The sequence below is a fragment of the Phocoena phocoena genome, chromosome 7 (assembly GCF_963924675.1).
Source record: "Phocoena phocoena chromosome 7, mPhoPho1.1, whole genome shotgun sequence".
In the NCBI taxonomy this organism is placed as follows: Eukaryota; Metazoa; Chordata; class Mammalia; order Artiodactyla; family Phocoenidae; genus Phocoena; species Phocoena phocoena.
Window position 1 is genome coordinate 100,106,372 of NC_089225.1, and position 26,597 is coordinate 100,132,968.

Here is a 26,597-nt window from a genome sequence, read left to right on the forward strand (position 1 = left end):
AAGGGAGGGTGTCTGTTGAGAGGGGGAGGTCAAAAATAGATGAGAAAAGTGTTACTTGTTTGTGCAAAGTTCGTGAGAAGATGGGAGGGCATGGGATCCAAAGCACGTGAGCCCTGTGCCTTAGTTGGGAGGAGGGACACCTCTTCTATAGTAACAGAAGATGGGCCTGTAACCACCTGACAGGAGTCAGTACCATATTATGGAGCCCTGAGCAATTTCCAGAAAATTGCCAAGAACTGTTGAATTCCTAAAAATCAGCCCAAGTTTTGCTGACTCATGACATAGTCTTTTTAGAAAACCTCACTACAAAGCATTGTGTGAAATTGATTTAACATGTGACTTAATCTAGATTTTTTTATCCACCTTAATATGGTATATACTTTCATCTGACTTCTGATTATAGTTTATTTCTTTTCTGAAGAAGGGGACAATATAAACATTAAATCTTGTGATTTCTTCCTTACGTGCTATTTTTAGTTTCATAATAGTTTTCGCACTGCTTCTGTCTTCCTGACATTTTAAATGCCTGAATTCTTTTTAAAATCTTAACTGCTGTTTTTACTGAAATATGTTTACTTCTCATGTTTCCCATTTGGAGGAGTAAAGAATGATTGGATGATTCAGTGGGCTTAATGGATCTGCTAATTTTTATTTTGAACTGAAGATACCTAAGTAACCAATGTTTTGGATAAATTGCCTCCAACTATAGTTCCCTGTTTGTGAAGGTATTACGAGGATATATAGGGGCAATGATTTATTTTCTCATGTATTTCTTTAGTATGTATCTTGCAAGACATTGAGAATTTGAAAATGATTAAGAGATCGTCCCTGGGCTTCTCTGGCGGCACAGTGGTTAAGAATCCGCCTGCCAGTGCAGGGGACGTGGATTCGAGCCCTGGTCTGGGAAGATCCCACATGCCGTGGAACAACTAAGCCCGTGCGCCACAACTGCTGAGCCTGTGCTGTAGAGCCCACGAGCCACAACAACTGAGCCCGTGCACCTAGAACCCGTGCTCCACAACAAAGAGAGCCACCACAATGAGAAGTCCGCTCACCGCAACGTCTTGAGTAGCCCCCGCTCGCTGCAACTAGAGAAAGCCCACGCAGCAATGAAGAATAAATTAAAAAATTCACTTATAAATAAATAATTTAAAAAAAGAAAAGAAAAGAGATCGTCCCTGCTCTCGAAGAACTCAGAATTCATGAAAGGAAAGCATGAACATTATATGGTGTAAGGGAAGAAGGTATAAGAATAGATGCATTACTGTGTGGTATAGCTCAGGGCAGGAGGTATATACCATAGCTCCTGTCTGGTATAGCTCAGACAGAACAGGGCAGGAAAAAGGGGAGACTTCACGGTGGAGGTGGTAGCCCATTTTTCTACAACAAACTGGACTTTTTGCTAAGTGAACAAGGGAGACGGAATAGAATGTTTCACCTTGAATCTGTGCCAGGTGTGTGTGTACACAGATATGTACACATTGGAGGTGGTATAACAATACTAAGGAATGTTGTTAGAAAAATAAAAACCTTATCTTGCTATAAAAAGCTTCCCATTTGTTTGTCATGTCATGGTCAGCTTTTCTATCCTTTATTTAATTTGGAAAGTAATCACACTTAGATAATATTTTTCTGATACAAAGCCTGGTTTTTCTTTTTCTATACTAATGGTCTTTGGAATAAAGATGATAGCCAATACCTTTACAGTATTTCCTCTGGCCAGGTGCTGTTCTGATTTTCTTCTCAATTTTATGAGATAGTTTTTTTTCTTTTTTAATCATTCTTATTTCACACATGAGGAAATTGAGGCACAGGGAGCTTAAGTGATTTGCCCAAGTGTGTGCTGTACCTCATCCCAGGTAGTTAGGTTCCAGAGTCCAAGGCCCAGGTGCTGCACCTCCTCTCTTGGGTGACAGATTGGTTTGAAGTTCATATATACCTCTGAAGGCATGATTATACCTGGAAGGGAGCTGTGATGACAGTTTATCTATTTTTATTACACATAACTTACCTCCCCCCCCAATAAAAGCCCTGTTTTTACAGAGGAGAATGTGAGGAGTAACGAACTAAATTGAGAGAATTTAACTAAAATTTTCTTCTTGAACTTGAACGTAAATACATCAGGATACATTCTCCTTTAACATTCTTACATAGGAATCATTAACATTGCCCTTTTAGCATTTTTTGGATCAGGAATATAAAGCAATTTTGGGTTCTGTAATTCCATTTTTTTCCTTTTCTTTCTTAAGAAAAAAAAGAAAGGAGATCTGCTTTCTGTATGTCTGAGAAATATTTCGTACTATTTAATCCAGTTAAAGAAACCCACTTCCTTCCCCCAAATCCTCCAGTTAACCACTAATCTGAATTTGGTGTTCGTTATTCATATCCATTGCTCTGCAATTTTACTACATATGGATGTATCCCTAAACAGTGTACAGTATTTTATGTATTTTTAAACTTGATATAGATGGCATTGTATGTATTCTTATGCAGCATCCTATTTTTTCAATCAGTATCACTTAATCTATGTGGTTTCATCAGTTGAGTTTCATGACTGGGTACATCTCAGTTTAGCTAATTTACTTTAAAATTGTTTTACTTTCATTTTTATTTCCCTTTTTGTTCTTAGTAGATAATTTTGCAGATATATATCTAATATTGTTTCATTTTAAAATTCCATAAATGGCTGTAGGGATAATTCACATGTGTCCTTCCTTTTGGGAAATTTTTATAAATCTACTTTTGATTTAGCCAATTCTGTATTTGAGTGCCTGTTTAAGAATTTTCCTGTAAAATGTGCCTTTTTCCATTGTAATTTTGGTGGGTAGGGACATGGGCTTGGAGTTACGTTTTCTTGGAATTGAATTCTGGCTTATTAGTTGTGTAATCTTGGGCAGCTTATTTAACCTCTCTGTGCCTCAATTTCTTCTGTAAAAAACGGATAATAAGAAAATCTGCTATATATTGTTGTCAGGATTTATATGAGATAAGTTCCTGGCACATAGTCAGCACTCAGTAAATATTAACTATTTTAAATTTATTTATTTTTAGAATATACAGTATTTTCTAAGTTCATCCACTCACTTTTTGTTATTGCCTTTTGAAGCAGCGTCATCCTTACATAGACAAATACACTTCAAGGAAATGTCTAATGTATTGTAACCTCTGGTTAATGGAGATTGGGAAGAGATATTGTAAATAGTAAACTGTAAACTGAGGGACATTAAGTAGATTTTATTATATTTTAACGTCAATAATTTAGGATTTACCTTGTGCTTTAGTCTTCTGGAAGTGTATATAAAGCACCCTGAAAGTAGGTTGACATGGTGTACTTCTCAGTCGGGTAACTGAAGAATCTCCGTATTAGTTTTAAACATCTTTTGAATATGACCTCGATAATGGTTGAGGTAGCATTTCTAAATATACTGTTTTAGGTCATCAACTTTGTGTTGAGTGGCGAAGGAATCATTGCCATATATGTGGGTAAAACTTGCTGTGTAAATTTGATCTGATTCCTTAACCTTTCTCAGCCTTCCATTTCAATTTCTGTAACATAAAGATGTTCTTACTTTGCAGGGCTATCACAAGGATTGAGGGAGATGACAGGTAGTAGTTTAGGGTACACGGTTGACCCATATGTTAGTTGTTAGTTATTTCTCTGCCTCCCTCTGTCTTCTCTTTTTTCCTCTTTTCTTTCTTCTCTATTCTCCCTTTTTTTCTCTTTCCTCCTTTCTCTGTCCTTTCATTGATGTATAAAAATCTGCACATATTTAATGTATACAATTTGAGTTTGGACATGCATACACCTGTGCAGCCATCACCACAATCAAGGTAATAGGCATATTGATCACCTCCAAAAGTTTCCTTGTGCCTCTTTGTTTCTTGTTTTTGTTGCTTTTTGATTTTTTCTGTCCTTCAGAAGCAGTTTTTTGGTAAGAAGTAACAAGGTATTCTGAGTCTAGCATGTGACCAAACCCATCTATATAAGTAAAAAGCATACATCACTTAAAGGGGACTAAGGAATACTAATTCCTTAAGGATGAGAGTGTTCAAGATACATAAAGGATGTGGTTAATGTTGAGTGAGCAGTACAGAGGTCAGAGAGGTCATGTTGGCCAGGGTAGCCAAGAGTCAGCTGAGCAAGATTGGATTTGAAAAAATAGTTGAGTTTGAGGTAGAGGAACTCAAATGGGGATGTCCAGGGCAGTTGGGGAAGAGCAAGGTTGACAAATAAAATTGAGAAATCACCTGTTCCGGGGGACTAGAGAAGCTGTGAGGATAAGTCACATCCCTGCGGAGAAGCAAAAACACCAGAGATTTGGAGGACAGAGACAATTAAAGACCTTGCCTAAGACTCATTTATTTATTGATTCCTTCTACTCAGGAAGTACAGTTGACCCCTGAACAACATGGGTTTGAACTGTGCGGGTCCACTTACTTGTGGACCCCCCCCCCCACTAAATGTGTACTACAGCACTACACAATCCAAAGTTGGTTGAATCCCTGGATGTGGAACTGTGGATATAGAGGACTGACTATAAAATTATGTCCGGATTTTTGACTGTATGGAAGGTTGGCGCCCCTAAACCCCGTGTTCAAGGGTCAGCTGTAATTGTTGAATGAATGGAAGGTAGTAGGAATAGGAAGGGACACTGGGCAGCCAGCAAGTGAAGAGAACCATGTGGGCTCTGAGTTGTTACAGGAGGAGCGTTCAGGGTCTGGCCGGAGTTGTTTCTAACCCTGCTGCTTGACTGTCAGTGTGGCACTGCCCATGCCGTTTAGCCTTTGTGGAGCTCAGTTTCCTTGTCTGTAAACCTTGCTCAACACTGTTGTGAGCTGCTTCTCCATCAGTGCTCTTTTTCTTTTACCTCCCTTTCCACCTCTTCCTTTTTCTTGGTTTAGGACTTATTCTATTTCTGCCACGTTTCTTTCTTAGGCTTCTTTGAAACTTTATCAGTTAGCTTTGTGTGTTTCCCCCTCTGTGTGTGTTTATGTGTTTACTACTTGTAATTCACTGGGGTATTTGTATGGATTCTATTAGATACTAACTGCACTGGCTGCTGCATAGGTGTAACCTTTAGAATGTTGTCTTCTAAATTGGTATTGTAGGCATAAAACAGTTCATTTTTCTGCATTGCTGTTTCTAGGTTATAAAATACTCAGTTATCACTTTGGCCAGAATTATGAAAAGTTCCTACTTCAACCAGAGAAGTTTCTTATTTTTTACTTATTTTACTTTCATCAGGATTGAAGTGATCCTCATTCTGGACCCTGACTTTGGCTTTTTTTTTTTTTTTTTACTGTAACATTAAAACAATCAGAAATCTTTCTCTTCTCTTTGGAAACTGACTTGATCTCTGAACTTATTACCTCCTGTTTGGGGGAAACTTGGGGTAGTCGAGTTCTTTCTAAAATGAAGTAAGGAGTTTATTTTAGTTCCATGGAAAACCAGAATGAACCAGAATGAATTAATCTTAGAACTGTGCTTGACATTAATTGCAATTATACCACATGGACCATAATACATGGAATTATTATTTGTTACATCTTCACAATACTTCCGTAAGTCATCTTCCTTTCGTACTGAAACTTTCCACATTGCTGGTGTGTTAGAGTCTAGGAATTTGTACTCATCATTGACTCTGAAACTAGGCCTGACTTCTAACCTGATGCCTGTTTAGACTCTCCCACATAGTAGTCTCCTTAAAAATTCAAAATGTTTATTTGTAAATCACTTTCTGAGGCATAAAAAGAATACCTGTTTTCTCCAACATCTTGAGGTGGGAGGGTTGTGAGAGGTAGTAGCTGGTTGGGAGTGAGGTGTGAGGTCAGAGAGGGGAGCTCATGGGACCCCAAGTATAAGGAGTGAGATTGGCGTGATAGAGGGGAGTGATGCAGGGCTTGAGCTTTACGACCACACTGGCACTTGAATTCCCAAATCTGACTCCACCTCATTTTAGTTTTGCAACCACAGCAGATGACCTCCAAGTGTCAATTTCTTTAAGATAAGGATGGTCTCTGTCTTGCAGTGTTACGTGTGCTCTGGGGTGTGCATGCAAGTCATCTCTGCAGTGCTGGAAGAAAACGTTAGAATTTAAAAAAAATGTCCGTATTTTATGCATGATTTGTGGTGTGTATAGTATGCTAGAACAATAACACATATGTACAGTGTTAAAGGTACACATGTTTAGAATGCCAGCAGTTTTACCAAAAGGGGCTTGTTGTGATCCTTAAAGTTTAGAGACCATGAGCTAGTAGATAAAAGCTAGGCCCATGCTTGGAGGCTTATTAGTTTGGGGGCAGCATTATATATAGATGAATTGGGGATGGGGTTGAAGAACTTGGGTTATTTGGCTCTGGGAAATGAAGGGTATCAGATTTAGGGAGCATGTCTCTGCAAGTTCATTTGAAAAATGGTAGACATAGTAAATCTGGCATGGGTAATGATTTGAGTTACTTTGTGAAAGTTTTAAACTGTATATTCTTACATTATCTCAGTGTTAGAAGATTACATGGTAGAAATTTGGGTGGGACATAACCCAGAAAAGTGAGTCAGTGTTAGGGAATTGCTCTTGATGTGCATGGGTAGTTTACCCACAGATAACTGAGAGCTGGCTCTGTGTATGTCTAACTTAATGTTTGTTTATATTGTATGATGCCAGAGGACAGGCTTGTTAACTATAGGTGATTAATTACAGTTTTGTGTTTCATGCTCTCAATTTCAAATTGCTTTATGAAATAAATGTATTTGCTATCTTTTCTTTTTAGATAAGTCTAAAACATAATGTGTTTCTTTTGGGCTCCTTTAAGGGAGAGTAGCTGTTTAACGTAGAAAGTAGTAAGCATCTCTGAGGACGGGGATACTTGTTATTTACTGATGTACATCCAGTTCCCAGCACATAGAAGATACTCATATTTGTTGTTAGAATCCATCTTTGCATCCCTGTCACCTAGCACAACAATGAACATGAGATACTCAGTAAATGTTTATTAAATTGAGTTGAAAGATTTGAGCATAATACCAGAAAAATTTTGGAAGGCCAAAAACCTGACATCAAAATGACCAGTGTATACTTATTTAGTGGGAGCTCAGGAATTCTGAAAGAGTAGACTTGCTTTTGATATGCATTTGAGTAGCTCACTGGTTGAGTAATAGGTATAGATATAATTTAAAAATTATGTGATAAAGAAAGCAAGAAAGTATGATGGATTGTCTCGGGCCAGGCCAGCTGCTTGTTGTACTTTAATATCATAACCACTTGTAGCCTTTGACACTCCTGACCATGCCCTCATTGACCCTTATGTCTGCCTTCGGCTTCTAGGACATGCTCTTGGTTTCTTTACCCTTCTAGCTGGCTTTTATAATAACTGTCTTTAATCCTGTTATCTTATAACTGAGTATACTATTTTTGAGGGATTCCATGGCTTCACCTCTAATATGGTTAGAGTCAGTGATGATTCTAAAATCTACATCTTCAGTTCTGTCTGGAGCCCCAGTCTTGTATTTCTGACAATATTGTGACTATCTTTTCTGGCCATTTCCACAGACTTAATATCCTACTCTGTACTCACGTACTCATATGTATCTGTTCTTCTTCCTGTATTCCTCATATCTATTGCAAGTCATCCAATATTCTAGAAGTGTTGACTTTAATCTTCAAAGATTAATCTTCACATCTCACCACATCCTATTGGTTTTACCTCAGAAAAGTCTCTCCAGTTGGTCCTCCTACTTCTGTATCTACTGCCCTAAACCCTGGACCTCATCATCCTTTGCTTGGGCTATTGTAATAACTACATACCGGGAATCTTTTGTGGTTTGTTCTGTTTGTTGACCCAAGTAGTCATTCTGAAAAAACAAATTTGGTCAAGTGCCTTGCTTATTAAAACCTGTCTCTGCAACATATTCCTCTATTCCATTTTCATTTCTACCTTCCCTCAATTTCCTGTGTTCCAACGATCTCAAGCTACTTGTGATTCCTTGTTCTCTGCCCCTTCATGCCTCTGTGTGTCAGGCAGGAGTGGAGGGTGGAAATGGGGCACAGAGGGATTGAGTTAGCTCTTGTCTGTGGGACCAGGGAGGCCTTCACATGGAGGCTTCAGCTGAATCTTAAAGAATGAGTTTACTTTGGCAGGCCTTTCAGTTTCGTTTAATTCTATCAAATTCTTTTAATTCACTCCCAGTTCCGGGTTCTAGAGAGAATATTAGTGAACCAACACATCAGTGCTTTCGTTACAGGACTCACTGGTCATAGGCTCCTGGATCCCTGTGGATGCCTGTGTTTGCCATAGTCAGCTGGGGTAGGGATGGGCGTGAAGTGGCGTAGTTCAAACGGAACCAGTGCTTCTCTTCCCAACAGAGCTGTAGGCCAGGCAGTGTGGGATGTGTAGGCTACCGTGATAGCACTGGAGATGGTTTTATAATGAGAAAAAAGACTTAGGAACAGATCCTTTTTGGGACATGGGAGCTGTGGAAGAGAGGTATTGCTAGGCTGATTGATTGTTTCAGGGATGTGTTCCTCATCTTTCTAGGACTCACATTCAGCCATTGGCTCAATTCTGGTTTTACTTTGATGCTGTTTAATTTATTGAATAATCTGTCCTTCACAAATTGATCTGAAACGCCACCATCATTAAGTGTAAATGTCCCATGACTATTTCTAGTTTTTACAATTCTGTACCAGAACAGTTAGTGTTAGTTTTGGCATCTAATAGGCTGGTATGGGCTAAGTATTCTTGTTTTCAAATTTTCTTAGTTAATCTTAAAATGTTTCTTCTAGATAAACCTTGGAACTAGTACATCAACTAACCATACAAAATTGACAAAGTCCTAGTAGGATTTTGATTGGGATTGTATTTGGTTTATAGGTTAATTTTGGTGGAGTTATAGTTATCCTTTCTACCTGGGACCTAGTCTGTCTTTCCATGTATGCAAGTCTTTTAGTGTCTATCAGTAGTATTTTATATATATATATATATATATATATATATATATATATATATATATATACACACACACACACACATATATAAAATCTTTTCCCTTTTTATTTTCTAACTGGTTATTACTACTGTATAGGAAAATGATTGGTTTTTGTTGTCTACCTAGTATCCAGATATCTTAATGAACTTTCTCTCTGGTTGGATAATTTTCAGATGATTCTTTTGGATTTTCTTGTCAGACATTAATTATCTGCAAACAGTGATTATTGTGTCTCTCCTTTTCCAGTATTCCTATTCCTCATTTCTTTTTTTCATCATTGCATTGTCTAGACTGCAGTGCTGTCCATAAGAAATGCAACTAGAGCCACAAATGCGAACCATATCTGTAGTAGTTTACATTTCTAGTAGGTATCTTAAGTAAAGAAGAAACAGGTAACTTTAATATATTTTATTTAATCCAGTATATTCAACATATAATCAATATAAAAATGATTAATGAGATGTTTTACATTTTCTTCATACTAAGTCTTTGCAAGTCCATGTGTATTTTACATTTAGAGCACATCTCAATTTGGACAAGCCACACTTCAAGTGTTAAGTAGCTCCATGTGGCTAATGACTACAGGGCTAGAGCCTTTTTAACAGTGTTAAATAATTATAGTCACAACTGGCCTCCTTGTCTTAATTCCTGACTTTAATGGAAATTTGAGTCTGATGTTTGCTATTGGTTTCTGATATGCTTTTATTAAGTTGAAGTTTTCTTTTGTTTCTGAGTAAGAAGTTCCTTTTAATAATTGACGGTGATGGGGAAATTGAGCAGCCACATGCAAAAGAATAAAACTGGACCCGCTATCTTATGCCGTAAACAAAAATTAACTCAAAATGGATTAGAGACTTGAGTGTAAGACCTGAAGCCATAAAGCTCCTAGAAGAAAACATAGGTGGTAAACTCCTTGACAGGTCTTGGTGATAATTTTTTGAATCTGCCACCAAAAGCAGAAATAAACAGGTGGGACTACATTAAACTAAAAAACTTTTGCACAGCAAGGGAAACATCAACAAAAAAGGCAGCCTACTTAATGGGAGAAAATATTTGCAAATCATCTATCAGATAAGGGGCTAATATCCAGAATATATAAAGAACTGATACAACTGAACAGCAGAAACAAAACAAAACAAAAAACAACACAACCACAAAAACCGATTGAAAAATGGACAGAAGATCCAAGTAGATATTTTTCCAAAGACATACAGATGGTCAACAGATGAGTGAAAAAATGCTCTACATCATCATTCATCAGGGAATTGCAAATCAAAACCACAATGCGAGATCTCCTCATACCTGCTAGAATGACAGTTATCAAATAGACAAGAAATAACAGTGTTGACAAGGATGTGGAGAAAAGGGAACCCTTGTGCACTGTTGATGGGGATGTAAATCAGTGCATCCAGTATGGAAAACAGTATGGAAGTTCCTCAAAACATTGAGAATAGAACTAACATATAATTCAGCAGTTCCACTCCTGGATATTTATCTGAAGAAAATGAAAACACTAATTCAAAAAGATATGTGCATCCCCATGTTCACTGCAGCACTATTTATAATAGCCAAGATATGGAAACAACTTAAGGTGTCCATCAGTGGAGGAATGGATAAAGAAGACATATATATACACAGTGGAATATTAGGCATTAAAAAGAATGAAATCCTGCCATTTTTGACAAAATGGATGGACCTTGAGGGCATTATACCAAGTGAAATAACTCGGAGAAAGATAGGCACCATATGATCTCTCTTTTATGTGGAATCTTCAAACAAACAAACAAAAGCTAAGGTCATAGATACAGAGAACAGATTGGTAGCTGGCCAGAGGTAGGGGTTGGGGGAGGGAGAAATTAGCTGTTTTGGCCAAAGTTAATAATATTTATTTTTCTTAAATACTTAAAAAAAACATATACTGACATGATTACACCTTTCTGTCCCACTTACACTGTTAATATAAATAATGATAATAATAGAGTTCTGTAGTATAATACAAGAGATATATAAGGTTTTTGTCCCCACTCTTGGCACAGAGCTCCTGAGACCCTTGGAATTTCCTGATTGTTAGGAGTACCTTTTATTTGTAAAAGCTCCTTTGGATCACACCCTAGTTTACGCTAATGAAGTGACTTAGGATGGCGTCCCTAGAGCATCTCAGGCTGGAGCTGGTCACCAGAAAGACCAAGTGATTAGAGGTTTGAACTTTCAGCCCTACTCACCGACCTCCTGCAAGGAGTGAGGGGGCTGGAGACTGAGCTTTATAAAAACTCTTGAACAAGGGGATATTCAGTAAGCTTCCGGGATGGTGAGCATTTCTGTCCAGGTGCTGGGGAGGCGGCACACCTGGAGAGGGTTTGGAAGCTCTGCTGCATACCTTCCTCCCCATCCCTTGCCCTGTGCATCTCTTTGTTTGTCTGTTTCTGAGTTGTATGCTTTATAATGAACTGGAAAACATAAGTAAAGAGTGTTCCTGAGTTCTTTGAGCCATCCTAGTAAGTTATTGAGCCTGAGGAGGGGTTTGTGGGAATCCCTATTTATAGCTGGCCGGAAACTTGTAACTACCAAGTGGGGAACAGTCTTGTGGACTGACCCCTTACTTAAGCTGTGGGATATAGCTCTTATGAAATAGATTACAAAACTTAGACCAATTCTGGCTTAAAAATTATCTCTAACTTTTATCAAAAGAGTGTACGCACACGGTGGAAGACTTTTTAAAGTAATTTCTTGGCAGAGTGTGTTTGTGGAATTAAATTTTCTGAGTCTGTGCGTGTCTGAAAATGTCTTTATTCTACCTGCAGTTGATCAGGAATGTAGATGGAAGTAGAGTTCTGGATTAAAATTTCCCTCAAAAGTCTGTAAGGCAGGGCTTCCCTGGTGGCGCAGTGGTTGAGAGTCCACCTGCCGATGCAGGGACACGGGTTCGTGCCCCGGTCCGGGAGGATCCCACATGCCGCGGAGCGGCTGGGCCCGTGAGCCGTGGCCGCTGAGCCTGCGCGTCCGGAGCCTGTGCTCCGCCACGGGAGAGGCCACAACAGTGAGAGGCCCGCGTACCGCAAAAAAAAAAAAAAAAAAGTCTGAAGGCATTGTTCATAGCCTTCTAGCGTCCAGTACTGTGGAGACATCTGCTGCCGGTATGATTCTTATTCCTTTATAGGAAGGGTGGCTATACATCCTGGTTTGTCTGGAATACCTTCAAATTTATCTTACAATAGTACATGCTTTTATTCCCAAAAATATCCTTCTTTGTTGATTAATTATAGACCCACCTTATTTGTAAGTGACCTGGTTTTTGTTTTTTGGAAGCTTTTAGGGTATTCTTATACCTGGTGCTCTGAGAATTCACAAGGCTGTGTTGAGAGTTCAGTTAATTTTTTTCCCCCCATTCATCCGCTCAGTACTCAGCAGGCCCTTTCAATATGAAGACTAGTGTTCATCAGCTCTGCCATATCTTATCGCAGACTACTTCAGTAATTTTTGCCTCTTCATTCTCTTTGTTCTTTCTTTCTAAAACTCCTTTTAGTGGAACTTGGTCTTTGGGATTAATTTGACACCCAATTAGAAAAACAAAAACTTTTTAACCTCCTGTTCTCTACTTCATTGCTTTTGCTTTCCTTTCTGGGAAAGTACTCCCAACCTCATTTTCTAATACATCTATTGACTTTTATTTTCAGGTGTTATTAACTTCCAAGAGCTTTTTCTTATTTTCAGTCCTTCTGTATACCATACTATTCTTGTTTCATCAACAAGATGGTCTCTTTTATCCCTTTGAGAATATTAATTACATACGCATATTTAAAGTGTTTCCTACATTGTCTGTCTCCATTTCATACCCCCCTCACACACACTTTTTGTTTTCATCTCTCACTGTGATTTTTTTCCCTCAAATATCTGGTGATCTAGAGCTTTATCTTCTGTCTGGATTTTTGGTTCTGATACATCTTCCTGTTTCTAGTTTTTTTCCATCAATACATTCTAAACATTGGCACTAGATTTAACATTATGAAACAGATCTGATTATCCCATTCACTTGCATAAAAATCTGAATGGGTCTTCAGAGATCTGGGTAATGTCTAAACCACTTAGCGTGGCACACAGGGCAGTGGCAGTGAGGTACAGTGTTTTCTAGAGCTGCTGTCATGCCACAAACTTGGTGGCTTAAAACAACAGGAATTTATTCTCATAGTTAATAGAAGCTAAAAGTTTGAATCAGCATTACTGGGCTGAAATCAAGGTGTTGCCAGGGCTGAGCTCCCTCCTTCTAGAGAAGAAGCTGTTCCCGCCTCTTCTAGCTCTTCTAGCCTCTTCAGCTTCTGGGACTGCTGCAGTCCGTTGCTCCACTCGAGGCTTCTAGGCCAGCGTCTTCAAATCTCTGCTTCATCTTCACTGTGTATGTCAAATCTAGTGCTTCTGTCTTACAGGGACACTTGTGATGGCATTTAGGGCCCACTGGGTAATCGACGATTGTCTCCCCATCTCAAAAGCCTTAATTTAATAACACCTGCAAAGACCCATTTTCCAAATAAGGTAACATTTACAGGTTCCAGGGATTAGGACCTGATACCTTTGAGGTCGTTAATCAGCCTACAACAAATACTTAGAGTTTTCTTAAATTGCCCTTTTCTTGAATACCTCTGCTTTTCCAAATACTATTACTGCCTGCAGTTTCTTCTCTTCTTGCCTCCTTGGCCAAAAATGAATGGATCATTAAATCTTTGTTGAAGAGATTCAGCAATTATTGAGGGTCAATTGAATACTAGGACTTGCCATATTAGAAAACAAAACAAGGTAAAGTAAACATGCACCTGTGTCAAACCTTCTCCAGGGCAAATTACTCAGAAGGGATTCACTAAGTCATAGGAATTTACATTTTTAGCTTTTGCTGCCAAATTGCTCTGCAAAGTGGCTGCACTTCCCCTAATAATGCCAAGAGCGATCTTGTTTCCTATATCCTTGCCAATACTTGTGATTTTTTTTTCATTAAAAGAAATCTGATAGGGGAAAATTATATTGTTTTAATTTGCATTTCCTGGATAACTAGTGATGTTGACCTGTTTTTTCAAAGTTAATAGGCGTTTGGATTTTTTCTCTGAATGTACATAGCCCATTTTTTCTATTGCGTTGCCTTCTATTTATAGAAATTCGACAAATATGGATATGTATTGTTCATATATGTTGTTGCTGTCCTCACTTACATAATGAGTAAACTGGCACAAGAAATAAGTAAATTGATAAGATGCCCCCCTCACTCCCCATGGACAGATGGATAGATGAATGAAGAAACGAATGAATGTGTCTAGAATCATAGCTATCAAAAAACAGAGCCGGGATTTTGGACCCACATATATCTGGTTTTAAGGCCTGTCCCTTTTAAAGTACATCTGGCTGCCTTGTAGCGAATGAGGAAATTAATAGTGAGGCAGTGGTGTGCTGAACTTTGACTCAAAATACTTAACCATTACTTACTAGCTCTGTGAGTTTGGGCTGATGTTAATATATTTTTTAAAGTAACTGTAGTGATTGCTAACCTATCTGCTTTGAAAGTGATTGAGAAAATCATTGAGATGATATACAAAAGTATGGTATATACAGTGAAATAGTATTATAAAACTTACTAATTCTCCTTGACCATCATAACAGTGAGTGAAAAAACTCAACATACTTTATAAAAGTTTTGGATATACCTTTTTTAAAAAGGTAGACTTTATTTTTTAAGAGTAGTTTCAAGTTCACAACAAAATTGAGCAGAAGGTAGTGAGATTTCCCATGTATCCCCTGTTCTCCCATATGCACAGCCTCCCCCGGTTTCGGCGTCCTGCACCAGAGTGGTACATTTATTACAATCGATGAACCTACACTGACGCATTGTTATCACGCACAGTCCTCAGCTTACATTAGAGGTCACTCTTGGTGTTGTACGTTCCATGGATTTTGACAAATATGTAATGTCGTATATCTACCATTATAGTATCGTACAGAGTAGTTCCACTGCTCTGAAAATCCTCTCTGCTCTGCCTGTTCATCCCTTCTTTCTCCTTAACCCTAGGCAACACTTTGCTGTCTCAGTAGTCCCAATCCTGTCTCCGTAGCTTTGCCTTGTCCAGAATGTCATATAGTTGGAATCATATAGTATGGAACCTTTCAGATTGACTTCTTTCACTTAGTAATCTGCATTTGAGTTTCCTCTATCTTTTCATGGCTTAATGGCTCATTTCTTTTTAGTGCTGAATAACATTCCATTGCCTGGATGTAGCAGTTACACATTCACTTGCTGAAGGACATCTTGGTTACTTCCAAATTTTGGCATTTACAGATAAAGCTGCTGTAAACAGTTGTGTGCAGCTTTTTTGTCTAGACATACATTTTCAACTCATTTGAGTAAATACCAAGGAGATCAGTTGCCGGATCATACGGTAAGAGTATGTTTAATTTTGTAAGAAACTGCTAAACTGTCATCCAAAGTGGCTGTACCATTCTGCATTCCCACCAGCAGTGAATGAGAGTTCCTGTTGCTCTGCATTCTTGTAGCATTTAGTGATGTTAGGATTTTGGATTTTGGTTATACTAATAGGTGTGTAGTGGTATATACAACATGCTTTTTTGGTAAAAGTTTACATGATAAAATGTCACTTGCTAGTATAATAGATGATGTTTCCAGAAAAACTCAACAGAAATTTTCCTGTGAGATTTGGAGATAGAGATATCTCCAGGAAAAGGTTGATATTTGGCTCTATGATTAACCAGATGAGGAGTAGTAATGCTTGCCTTCATGTGTTTGTTTTGACAGGTATTGAAACAAAAGCACATATTTGAAGGCACTAGTACCTCCTACCATTGTCAGCTGGTAAAATGTTTAATTTTATTTAACTACAAAGTTTCTATTATTAGGTGTAAAACGTATTAAGTTAAAACCAAGTGTGGGTAAACTGTCAAAGAAAAAATTATTTTCTCTCCATTTTGTGATTGTAGAATTATGAAAGTTATGAGAAAGTAGCTTTTACACTAATTTTAATTCCATGTAAGCCCATTGGAACATTGAGCCATGTTATTCAGCAATATTATTGATATTTAACCTTCCTTTCCTCAATTTGAATATCACTAAGCATCTCTGCAAAAGTTTGAACCTCAGTATCCTCTTTATTTGGCAAAGTTTAGCACTAATTAGACTGGTAGCACCATGTCAACACGTGATGGTCCTTTGAAATTTGTGTTTTATTTAAAATTTCAAACTGGACATTTTAACAGAAATTGTAGGCTGAAGGCCAGTAAAACAGTGGATTTTTTGTTGTTTTTTGTTTGTTTTTAAACATCTTTATTGGAGTATAACTGCTTTACAATGGTGTGTTAGTTTCTGCTGTAGAACAAAGTGAATCAGCTATACATAAACAATATCCCTATATCTTCTCCCTCTTGCATCTCCCTCCCACCCTCCCTATCCTACCCCTCTAGGTGGACACAGAGCATCTAGCTGATCTCCTTGTGCTATGTGGCTTCTTCGCACTAGCTATCTGTTTTACGTTTGGTAGTGTATATATGTCCACGCCACTCTAGTCTCTAGGTCCATCCACCTCACTACAGATAACTCAATTTCGTTTCTGTTCATGGCTGAGTAATAGTCCATTGTATATATGTGCCGCATCTTCTTTATCCATTCTTCTGTCGATGGACACTTAGGTTGCTTCCATGTCCTGGCTATTGTAAATAGAGCTGCAGTGAACATTGTGGTGTGTGACTCTTTTTGAATTATGGTTTTCTCATGGTATATGCCTAGTAGTGGGATTGCTGGGTCATATGATAGCTCTATTTTTAGTTTTTTAAGGAACTTCCATACTGTTCTCCATAGTGGCTGTATCAATTTACATTCCAACCAACAGTGCAAGAGGGTTCCCTTTTCTCCACACCCTCGCCAGCATTTATTGTTTGTAGATTTTTTGATGATGGCCATTCTGACTGGTGTGAGATGATATCTCATTGTAGTTTTGATTTGCATTTCTCTAATGATTAATGAAGTTGAGCACTCTTTCATGTGTTTGTTGGCAATCTGTATATCTTCTTTGGAGAAATGTCTGTTTAGGTCTTCTGCCCATTTTTGGATTGGGTTGTTTGCTGTTTTGATATTGAGCTGCATGAGCTGCTTGTAAATATTGGAGATTAATTCTTTGTCAGCTGCTTCATTTGAAAATATTTTCTCCCATTCTGAGGGTTGTCTTTTGGTCTTATTTATGGTTTCCTTTGCTGTGCAAAAGCTTTTAAGTTTCATTAGGTCCCATTTGTTTATTTTTGTTTTTCTTTCCATTTCTCTAGGAGGTAGGTCAAAAAGGATCTTGCTCTGATTTATGTCATAGAATGTTCTGCCTATGTTTTCCTCTAAGACTTTTATAGTGTCTGGCCTTACATTTAGGTCTTTAATCATTTTGAGTTTATTTTTGCGTATGGAGTTAGGGAGTGTTCTAATTTTATTCTTTTACATGTAGCTGTCCAGTTTTCCAAGCACTACTTATTGAAGAGGTTGTTTTTTCTCTACTTTATATTCTTGCCTCCTTTATCAAAGATAAGGTAAGCATATGTGCGTGGGTTTATCTCTGGACTTTCTGTCCTGGTCCATTGATCAGTATTTCTGTTTTTGTGCCAGTACCATACTATCTTGATTACTGTAGCTTTGTAGTATAGTCTGAAGTCAGGGAGCCTGCTTCTTCCAGCTCCGTTTTTCTTTCTCAAGATTGCTTTGGCTATTCGGGGTCTTTTGTGTTTCCATACAAATTGTGAAATTTTTTGTTCTAGTTCTGTGAAAAATGCCAGTGGTGGTTTGATAGGGATTGCATTGAATCTGTAGATTGCTTTGGGTAGTAGAGTCATTTTCACAATGTTGATTCTTCCAATCCAAGAACATGGTATATCTCTCCACCTGTTTGTATCATCTTTAATTTCTTTTATCAGTGTCTTATAGTGTTCTGCATACAGGTTTTTTGTCTCCGTAGGTAGGCTTATTCTTAGGTATTTTATTCTTTTTGTTGCAGTGGTAAATGGGAGTGTTTCCTTAATTTCTGTTTCAGATTTTTCATCATTAGTGCATAGGAATGCAAGAGATTTCTGTGCATTAATTTTTTATGCTGCTACTTTACCAAAATCATTGATTAGCTCTAGTAGTTTTCTGGTAGCATCTTTGGGATTCTCTGTGTGTAGTATCATGTCATCTGCAAACAGTGACAGCTTTACTACTTCTTTTCTGATTTGGATTCCTCTTATTTCTTTTTCTTCTTTGATTGCTGTGGCTAAAACTTCCAAAACTGTGTTGAATAAGAGTGGTGAGAGCAGGTAACCTTGTCCTGTTCTTGATCTTAGTGGAAATGGTGTCAGTTTTTCACCATTGAGAACAATGTTGGCTGTGGGTTTGTCATATATGGCCTTTATTATGTTGAGGTAAGTTCCCTCTTTGCCTACTTTCTGGAGAGTTTTTATCATAAATGGGTGTTGAATTTTGTTAAAAGCTTTTTCTGCATCTACTGAGATTGTATGGGTTTTCTCCTTCAATTTGTTAATATGGTTTATCACACTGATTGATTTGCGCATATTGAAGAATCCTTGCATTCCTGGGATAAACCCCTCTTGATCATGGTGTACGATCCTCTTAATGTGCTGTTGGATTCTGTGTGCTAGTATTTTGTTGAGGATTTTTGCATCTATGTTCATCAGTGATATTGGTCTGTAGTTTTCTTTTTTTGTGACATTTGTCTGGTTTGGGTATCAGGGTGATGGTGGCCTCGTAGAATGAGTTTGGGAGTGTTCCTCCCTCTGCTATATTTCGGAAGAGTTTGAGAAGGATAGATGTTAGCTCTTCTCTAAATGTTTGATTGAATTCGCCTATGAAGTCATCTGGTCCTGGGCTTTTGTTTGTTGGAAGATCTTTAATCATAGTCTCAGTTTCAGTGTTTGTGATTGGTCTTTTCATATTTTCTATTTCTTCCTGGTTCAGTCTGGGAAGGTTGTGCTTTTCTAAGAATTTGTCCATTTCTGCCAGGTTGTCCATTTTATTGGCATGTAGTTGCTTGTAGTAATCTCTCATGATCCTTTGTATTTCTGCAGTGCCAGTTGTTACTTCTCCTTTTTCATTTCTAATTTTATTGATTTGACTCTTCTCCCTTTTTTTCTTGATGAGTCTGGCTAACGGTTTATCAATTTTGTTCATCTCAAAAGAACCAGCTTTTAGTTTTATTGATCTTTGCTATCGTTATCTTCGTTTCTTTTTCACTTGTTTCTGATCTGATCTTTATGATTTCTTTCCTTGTGCTAACTTTGGGGGTTTTTTGTTCTTTCTCTAATTGCTTTAGCTGTAAGGTTAGGTTGTTTATTTGAGATGTTTCTTGTTTCTTGAGGTAGGATTGTATTGCTATAAATTTCCTTCTTAGAACTGCTTTTGCTGCGTCCCATAGGTTTTGGTTCGTCGTGTTTTCATTGTCATTTGTTTATACGTATTTTTTGATTTTCTCTTTGATTTCTTCAGTGATCTCTTGGTTATTTAGTGTATTGTTTAGCCTTCATGTGTATTTTTTTTTTTTTTTAACAGATTTTTTCCCTGTAATTGATGTCTAGTCTCATAGCGTTGTGGTTGGAAAAGATACTTGATAAGATTTCAGTTTTCTTAAATTTACCAGTGCTTGATTTGTGACCCAAGATATAATCTGTCCTGGAGAATGTTCCATGAGCACTTGAGAAGAAATTGTATTCTGTTGTTTTTAGATGGAATGTCTTATAAATATCAATTAAGTCCATTGTGTTTAATGTATCATTTAAAGCTTGTGTTTCCTTATTTTCATTTTGGATCACCTGTCCATTGGTGAAAGTGGGGTGTTAAAGTCCCCTACTGTGACTGTATTACTGTCGATTTCCCCTTTTATGGCTGTTAGCATTTGCCTTAAGTATTGAGGTCCTCCTGTTTGGGCGCATAAATATTTACAATTGTTATATCTTCTTCTTGGATTGATCCCTTGATCGTTATGTAGTGTCCTTCTTTGTCTCTTCTAATAGTCTTTATTTTAAAGTCTATTTTGTCTGATATGAGAATTGCTACTCCACCTTTCTTTTGATTTCCATTTGCATGGAATATCTTTTTCCATCCCCTCACTTTCAGTCTGTACGTGTCCCTAAGTCTGCTATGGGTCTCTTGTAGACAGCATATATATGGTCTTGTTTTTGTATCTATTTAGTCAGTCTGTGTCTTTTGGTTGGAGCATTTAATCCATTTACAGTTAAGGTAATTATTGATATGTATGTTCCTCTTACCATTTTCTTAATTGTTTGGGTTTGTTATTGTAGGTCTTTTCCTTCTCTTGTGTTTCCTGCCTAGAGAAGTTATTTTAGCAGTTGTTGTAAAGCTGGTTTTGTGGTGCTGAATTCTCTTAGCTTTTTCTTGTCTGTAAAGGTTTTAATTTCTCTGTCGAATCTGAATGAGATTCTTGCGTGGTAGAGTGATCTTGGTTGTAGGTTTTTCTCTTTCATCAGTTTACATATGTCCTGCCATTCCCTTCTGGCTTACAGATTTTCTGCTGAAAGATCAGCTGTTAACGTTATGGAGATTCCCTTGTATGTTATTTGTTGCTTTTCTCTTGCTGCTTTTAATATTTTTTCTTGCTATTTAATATTTGATAGTTTGATTTAATATGGTCTTGGCATGTTTCTCCTTGGATTTATCCTATATGGGACTCTCTGTGCTTCTTGGACTTGATTATTTCCCATATTAGGGAAGATTTCAACTGTAATCTCTTCATATATTTTCTCAGTCTCTTTTTTTATTTCTTCTTCTTCTGGGACTCCTGTAATTCGAATGTTGGTGCGTTTAATGTTGTCCCAGAGGTCTCTGAGACTGTCCTCAATTCTTTTCATTCTGTTTTCTTTATTCTGCTCTGCAGTAGTTATTTCCAGTATTTTATCTTCCAGGTCACTTACCCATTCTTCTGCCTTAGTTTTTCTGCTATTGATTCCTTCTAGAGAATTTTAAATTTCATTTATTGTGTTGTTCATCATTGTTTGTTTGCTCTTTGGTTCTTCTAGGTCCTTGTTAAATGTTTCTTATATTTTGTCCATTGTGTTTCCAAGATTTTGGATCATCGTTACTCTCATTACTCTGAATTCTTTTTCAGGTAGACTGCCTATTTTCTCTTCATTTGTTTGGTCTGGTGGGTTTTTACCTTGCTCCTTCATCTGCTTTGTATTTCTCTGTTTCTCATTTTGCTTAACTTTCCTCGCTTGGGGTCTCCTTTTTGCAGGCTGCAAGTTGGTAGTTCCCGTTGTTTTTGGTGTCTGTCCCCAATGGGTAAGGTTGGTTCAGTGGGTTGTGTAGGCTTCCTGGTGGAGGAGACTGGTGCCTTTGTTCTGGTGGATGAGGCTGGATCTTGTCTTTCTGGTAGGCAGGACCATGTCCAGTGGTGTGTTTTGTGGTGTCTGTGAACTTATTATCATTTTAGGTAGCCTCTGTGCTAATGGATGGGGCTGTGTTCCTGTCTTGCTAGTTGTTTGGCATGGAGTGTCCAGCAGTGTAGCTTGCTGGTCATTGAGCGGAGCTCGGTCTTAGCATCGAGATGGAGATCTCTGGCAGAGCTTTCGCTATTTGATGTTATGTGGAGCTCGGAGGTCTCTGCTGGACCAGTGTCCTGAACTCGGCTCTCCCACCTCAGAGCCTCAGGCTTGGCACCCAGCTGGAGCACCAAGACTCTGTCAGCCACCCGGATGAACTGTGCCCTGAAGAGCAAGCGTATCTTCTACCATCTGGTTATCAGGTTTAGAAAGTGAAATGAATGCCATTGCATTGTAGGCGTTCAAAAACTCGCTTTCCGTGGATCCTCAAGTGCCGGAAGACCTGGCTTCACATGGAGTATAGACGTCGTATGCCCGCGCCTGCGCCCACTGCATCCGCATGTGTCCAGCAGTGGAGTTTTTGTTAACCTGTAGCAAGATCTTCCTGTTAATTAGTTGTCATGGGGTAAAATATAGCATCGTTTTATTCTTTACTTACTGTGACTTCTGAAGTGAATTAGAGTTTGTGAAATTTTGGGGCAAGAATTTAAGGATCATGTGTCCAGGAAGTTTTTAGCATTCTGAGAAGTGAGGGTAAAGTTGGTTAGAACCGTTATAAGGAAGAGTCTGTGTTGTTTAAGTGCTTTGCAAATATAATAGCAATAAGCGTTTTATCTCTTAGAATCTTGATTGTTGACATTTATCTTCTATTTCAGAAGATCATTTCAGAATCTTTGCCCACAGCTGTTGAGTTTACTGATTTTACATTTTCTACTGATTTTAAGAAATTACATGAAGAATGTTTATTACTAAAAACTGTAAACAGTATAAGAGTGTGTAAGTAAAAGGAATCTTCCCTGTCCCCTGTTTCTTTTGCTAGAGATTACCCCTTACCAATTTGGAGTGTGTCCTTCTAGACTTTTTACGTGCATATCCAAGGTTACCATCTTTTAATGAAGCAGGTATGATGGAGAAAGGCACATACCTTGCCCATTGGTGTGCCTTTGTTTTACTTTAGACATTTCTTTGCCTGCATCTTCTTGAGCGATATACTTGGCTAAATGAAGAATGCTTTGAAGTGACTAAATATATTGGAACACTGTTATTTTCTCTACAAATTTATTTTAGCGAACATAAAAGGGAAATTCTTTGGAAACCCCAAACTTCAAATTTCTAGCTAAGAATAGATCAACATAGTTTAGATTTACATTGGAATTAAAATCGCAAAGTTAATTTACTGTGTACTGAACAGCAGTTATTAAAGAGTAAAGCATTTATATAAATGACTGCAATTAGTGTTGCCTTTATTGAGGGTCAGCTAGATTGGGGTAGAGAAAGAAGTGGTTTTGGAAGTTTAGTCCATCTGTTTAGGGTGGGGGAGGGAAACAGTGCATGGAGAAAAAGGTGCTGTGGCAGAGTGACAAAGGTAACTTTGTCTCTCATAATTTTGCCTAGACTTGATCAGGTATCCAAAAAGAGGAAAAGAAATTCATCATTTTATGTAGGTTAACTGTATTATGAAGTAAATAGAATTTCATGGACTATTTGAGAAACCCAGTGTCTTGAATTATAAAACTTAGAACTCCACCTCTTCACATTTGGGAACTACTCATATTCAGAAGTTTTGTGACTTAAGATATGATGTAAAAATTGATCTGATTCACTTGTGTGCATATCCTTTGTGTAGTTGTTAGATTGAAGCATTTAAAACTCCTTAAGAAATTTGGAGAAGCAGATTTTGATTTGGGTATTATTTTAATGCTACTTATTAGTAGTCCCCCCAAAAAATGACATGTAGAATTTAAAAGAGAATATTAACAAGTAGAATTGTATGTGAATAAATTTAGATTCATTATCATTGCTATTCAGTAGTGTTTTAAATCTATGTTACAGATTCACAGCAAGTTGATTACTCTTTTTCTTGATGTTCAGTTATACTGATTAAAAAAAGGGAAATTCTATCCATGATTCTAGTGATTCATACTTAAATATTTTATAGAGTAGACAAGTTTTGATGGCCTTCAGGATTTCATCACTTACTTGATCCAGTAGTCCACATTCAGCTGGTAGCAGAAAGTGTTACTTGTGCGTTTAGTCGTGCAGTAGAGAGAAATTATTCAGAGTATTTTCATTTGTATTTCAGTGAAAATGATGCAGATTATAAGTTTGCAAGGAGATGGGGACAGCAGCGGTTTTGCCACTCCCTTGGTGTAACACGAAAAGGTTTCTTAGAGTCAGGCCAAATACTGCTCATAGGTATTGAAGGTGGATTCCTTTCTTTAACACCTTCTGTTTTTAAAACACAATCTAGTTTTTGAACATTGATGGAAAAACTGCAGAGGCCAGAAAACTGAGCACATCGGAGAGTGGTGGAGAGGAGTGGGAAGACAATGCTTTATCTTAGTAGCTTTGATTTTGAAACCTGTTTAGATAAAGCTTTATTAATGGTAAAATAATTGAGGATTTATGGAAAGAAGAAAATATTTTATGTAAATTAAACAAGGAAAAAATCATGAATAAAATACAAGTAAAAGACTATTGACTAAAGGAAGTAGTTGAATGTTTAAACCTTATTCTTAGCTATCATTCAGATAGTATAAATAATGAAGTTGATGTAATGTTGTGATACAGGTCATTCATCCACAGTGTACTTATAATGTCTAATTATATATGTTATTTGCTTTTTCTTAAGTTTGATTTTAACTGATAACGCCAAAATTTAGGTAAGAAGGGCTTTTGGGGTAAGGAGGTGAAAAAGGAAATATCTAAAGAATCTTACTGAACAATTTATAAATACTTGGAATTGAAAGAACAGGTATAGAGTCAGACTGGATAGTTTTCAGTAGAATTTAGATTGCAAAATTATTCTAGCATTTTATTATTTTTTTCTTTTTTACTAGAAGCATTTAAAAATTATCTTAGATTAAATTATCCTGAAAATCTTAATTTAGACACTTGAATCTCTTCATATTCCTAAAGGCTAAACTTACCTGAAGCGCTTTCTTTTCTCAAACGTGCATACCTTGCTCATTATAAGCATATTTAGTTTGCTGACATATTTCATATGTTTGGAACTATTAAGCCTTTGAATTTTCTTTAATTTTATTTTAAATTTTACTCTAGGGAAGAAAATAGGTAAGTTCAAAAGGGAAATTGTTAATACAGCTAAATCAACCTTCACTTAAAAATTAGGCCATCTGGGGAATTCCTTGGTGGTCCAGTGGTTAGGACTCTGTGCTTTCACTGCAGAGGGCCCAGGGTCGATCCCTGGTCGGGGAACTAAGATCCCACAAGCCGCACGTTGTGGGGCCCCCCCAAAAAAACATTAGGCCATCTGTTTACTATCCTAGGTATGGGTTCATGTAATACTATATATAGCACTTAGCTGGATTGAGTTGGAATTATAAAGACCCTCAAGTACCAACCAGCCAAGCTGATGTCATTATATAATTTAATAGTTCATGTTCTCCTGAAATGTTTATATAGTTGGCCCTCATTAGCCATTTTGTGTGAGATCACTGGAATAAATAAGGAATAGTCCTAAAGGGGAAAATAGTCCTATTTAATATATGTTTTAATATAGACAAGGAATTCAGTTCTTGGCCGGTTAGTACTTACTGGTAAGTATTGTTAATAATGTCAAAACAATGCTAGTAAGTAGGTGTCCTAAGTTTGGTTCCTCTGCCCTACCATTTGGGTAATGTAATAGTGACTAACATGCCATTCTCCCCATTCCCCTTCAATGAATCAACCTTGAACAAAATTCTAATGTAAAAAGCTGTACTTTTGTATAGAGAATTTCATTATCACTTCTTCTGGATATAATAAGAGGAGGGGAGGGTATATGTCTTGGGAAGGTAAGTAGAAAGCAGAGTAGGGGTAGGCTTTCCCATAGATGAGGAACTTGAGGCAAAATGATTCAGAACCCTGAACCTGGGGCTTGTGTATGTGTGTTTGTTTGTCTGCGTGGGAACTGTTTGGTGATCGACCACACGATAATGAGATAGATGAATGGACTTTAGAGCCACCTCTTAGTACTTCCCTTTGTGTTGCTGGGTCCAGGTATGAGGTTGTTAAGGGTGGACCTAAACCCCTGAGAGTTAGGGAAACTTGTTGAGGATCATATTCTTTAGGTGTATAGGGACTGTGTAAGTTGAATTGGTTAAACAGAGTTGGTCCCGAGTTGTGTTCCACATGTATTCTCTACCTTTGGGACTGGAGTGGGATCCAGGGAGTGGGATTCAATAGTTCTGTGTTGTAAAATCCAAGGACTTAAAATTTTTGCATGGAGTACTAGACATGAGAAAAAAATATTAGTATATGTATTTTCTTAAACATAAATTTGTAATCATCTAACTAAAGCTCATGGAGAGAAATTCCCAAAACTGACTGGCTAGCTAAGGAGGCTCAGTGGACTAGTACCAATTCCAAATACAAGATGTGTTAAGCGTCATTATTTTTGCTTACTATTTTATAAGGGACTTCATGGATGTATATATGGTTTCAGCTGCTTCTTACCTTTGAATCTTTATTTAATCAATAATAATAGCAGCTGATACTTGAGTGCTTATTATGAGACAGTTGTTATATTCTTTACATGTATTAACTGTTTATGTGATACAGATATTATTCTCCACATTTTACAGATGAGGGAACTAAAGCTTAGAAAGGTAATTTACCTAAGGTGACATTTCGTAAGTAGTGGAGCAAAGTGTCAAACCCAGTGTGTTGGGACTTTCCTGGTGGCTCCGTGGTTAAGAATCCGCCTGCCAATGCAGGGGCCGCGGGTTCGAACCCTGGTCCGGGAAGATCCCACACGCCGTGAAGCAGCTAAGCCCGTGCACCACAACTACTGAGCCTGAACTCTAGAGCCCACGAGCCACAACTACTGAGCCCGTGTGCCACGACTACTGAAGCCTGTGTGCCTAGAGCCCGTGCTCCGCAACAAAGAGAAGCCACCGCAATGAGAAGCCCGCGCACCGCAACAAAGAGTAGCCCCTGCTCGCCACAACTAGAGGAAGCCCACGTGCAGCAACGAAGAACGCAGCCAAAACAAAAAAACAAACCCCAGTCTTTTACTGAGAGCTTAGGCTGTGGAGCCAGA

The 26,597-nt window shown here is 37.8% G+C and overlaps 1 protein-coding gene across 2 annotated transcripts in view; it reads left to right on the plus strand.

Annotated features, from left to right (window-relative positions):
* Positions 1-26,597, plus strand: part of ACSL3 (acyl-CoA synthetase long chain family member 3) — an 80,276-nt gene that overhangs the window by 5,660 nt on the left and 48,019 nt on the right. Inside the window, exon 1 of one of the 2 annotated variants that reach the window (XM_065881224.1) lies at positions 15,771-15,827. The exons of the other annotated variant lie outside the window; for it this stretch is intronic. The gene's annotated coding sequence lies outside the window, so the exon portion shown is untranslated. Of the gene's footprint in view, positions 1-15,770; positions 15,828-26,597 lie in introns of those variants that run through there. 2 annotated transcript variants of the gene reach the window in all.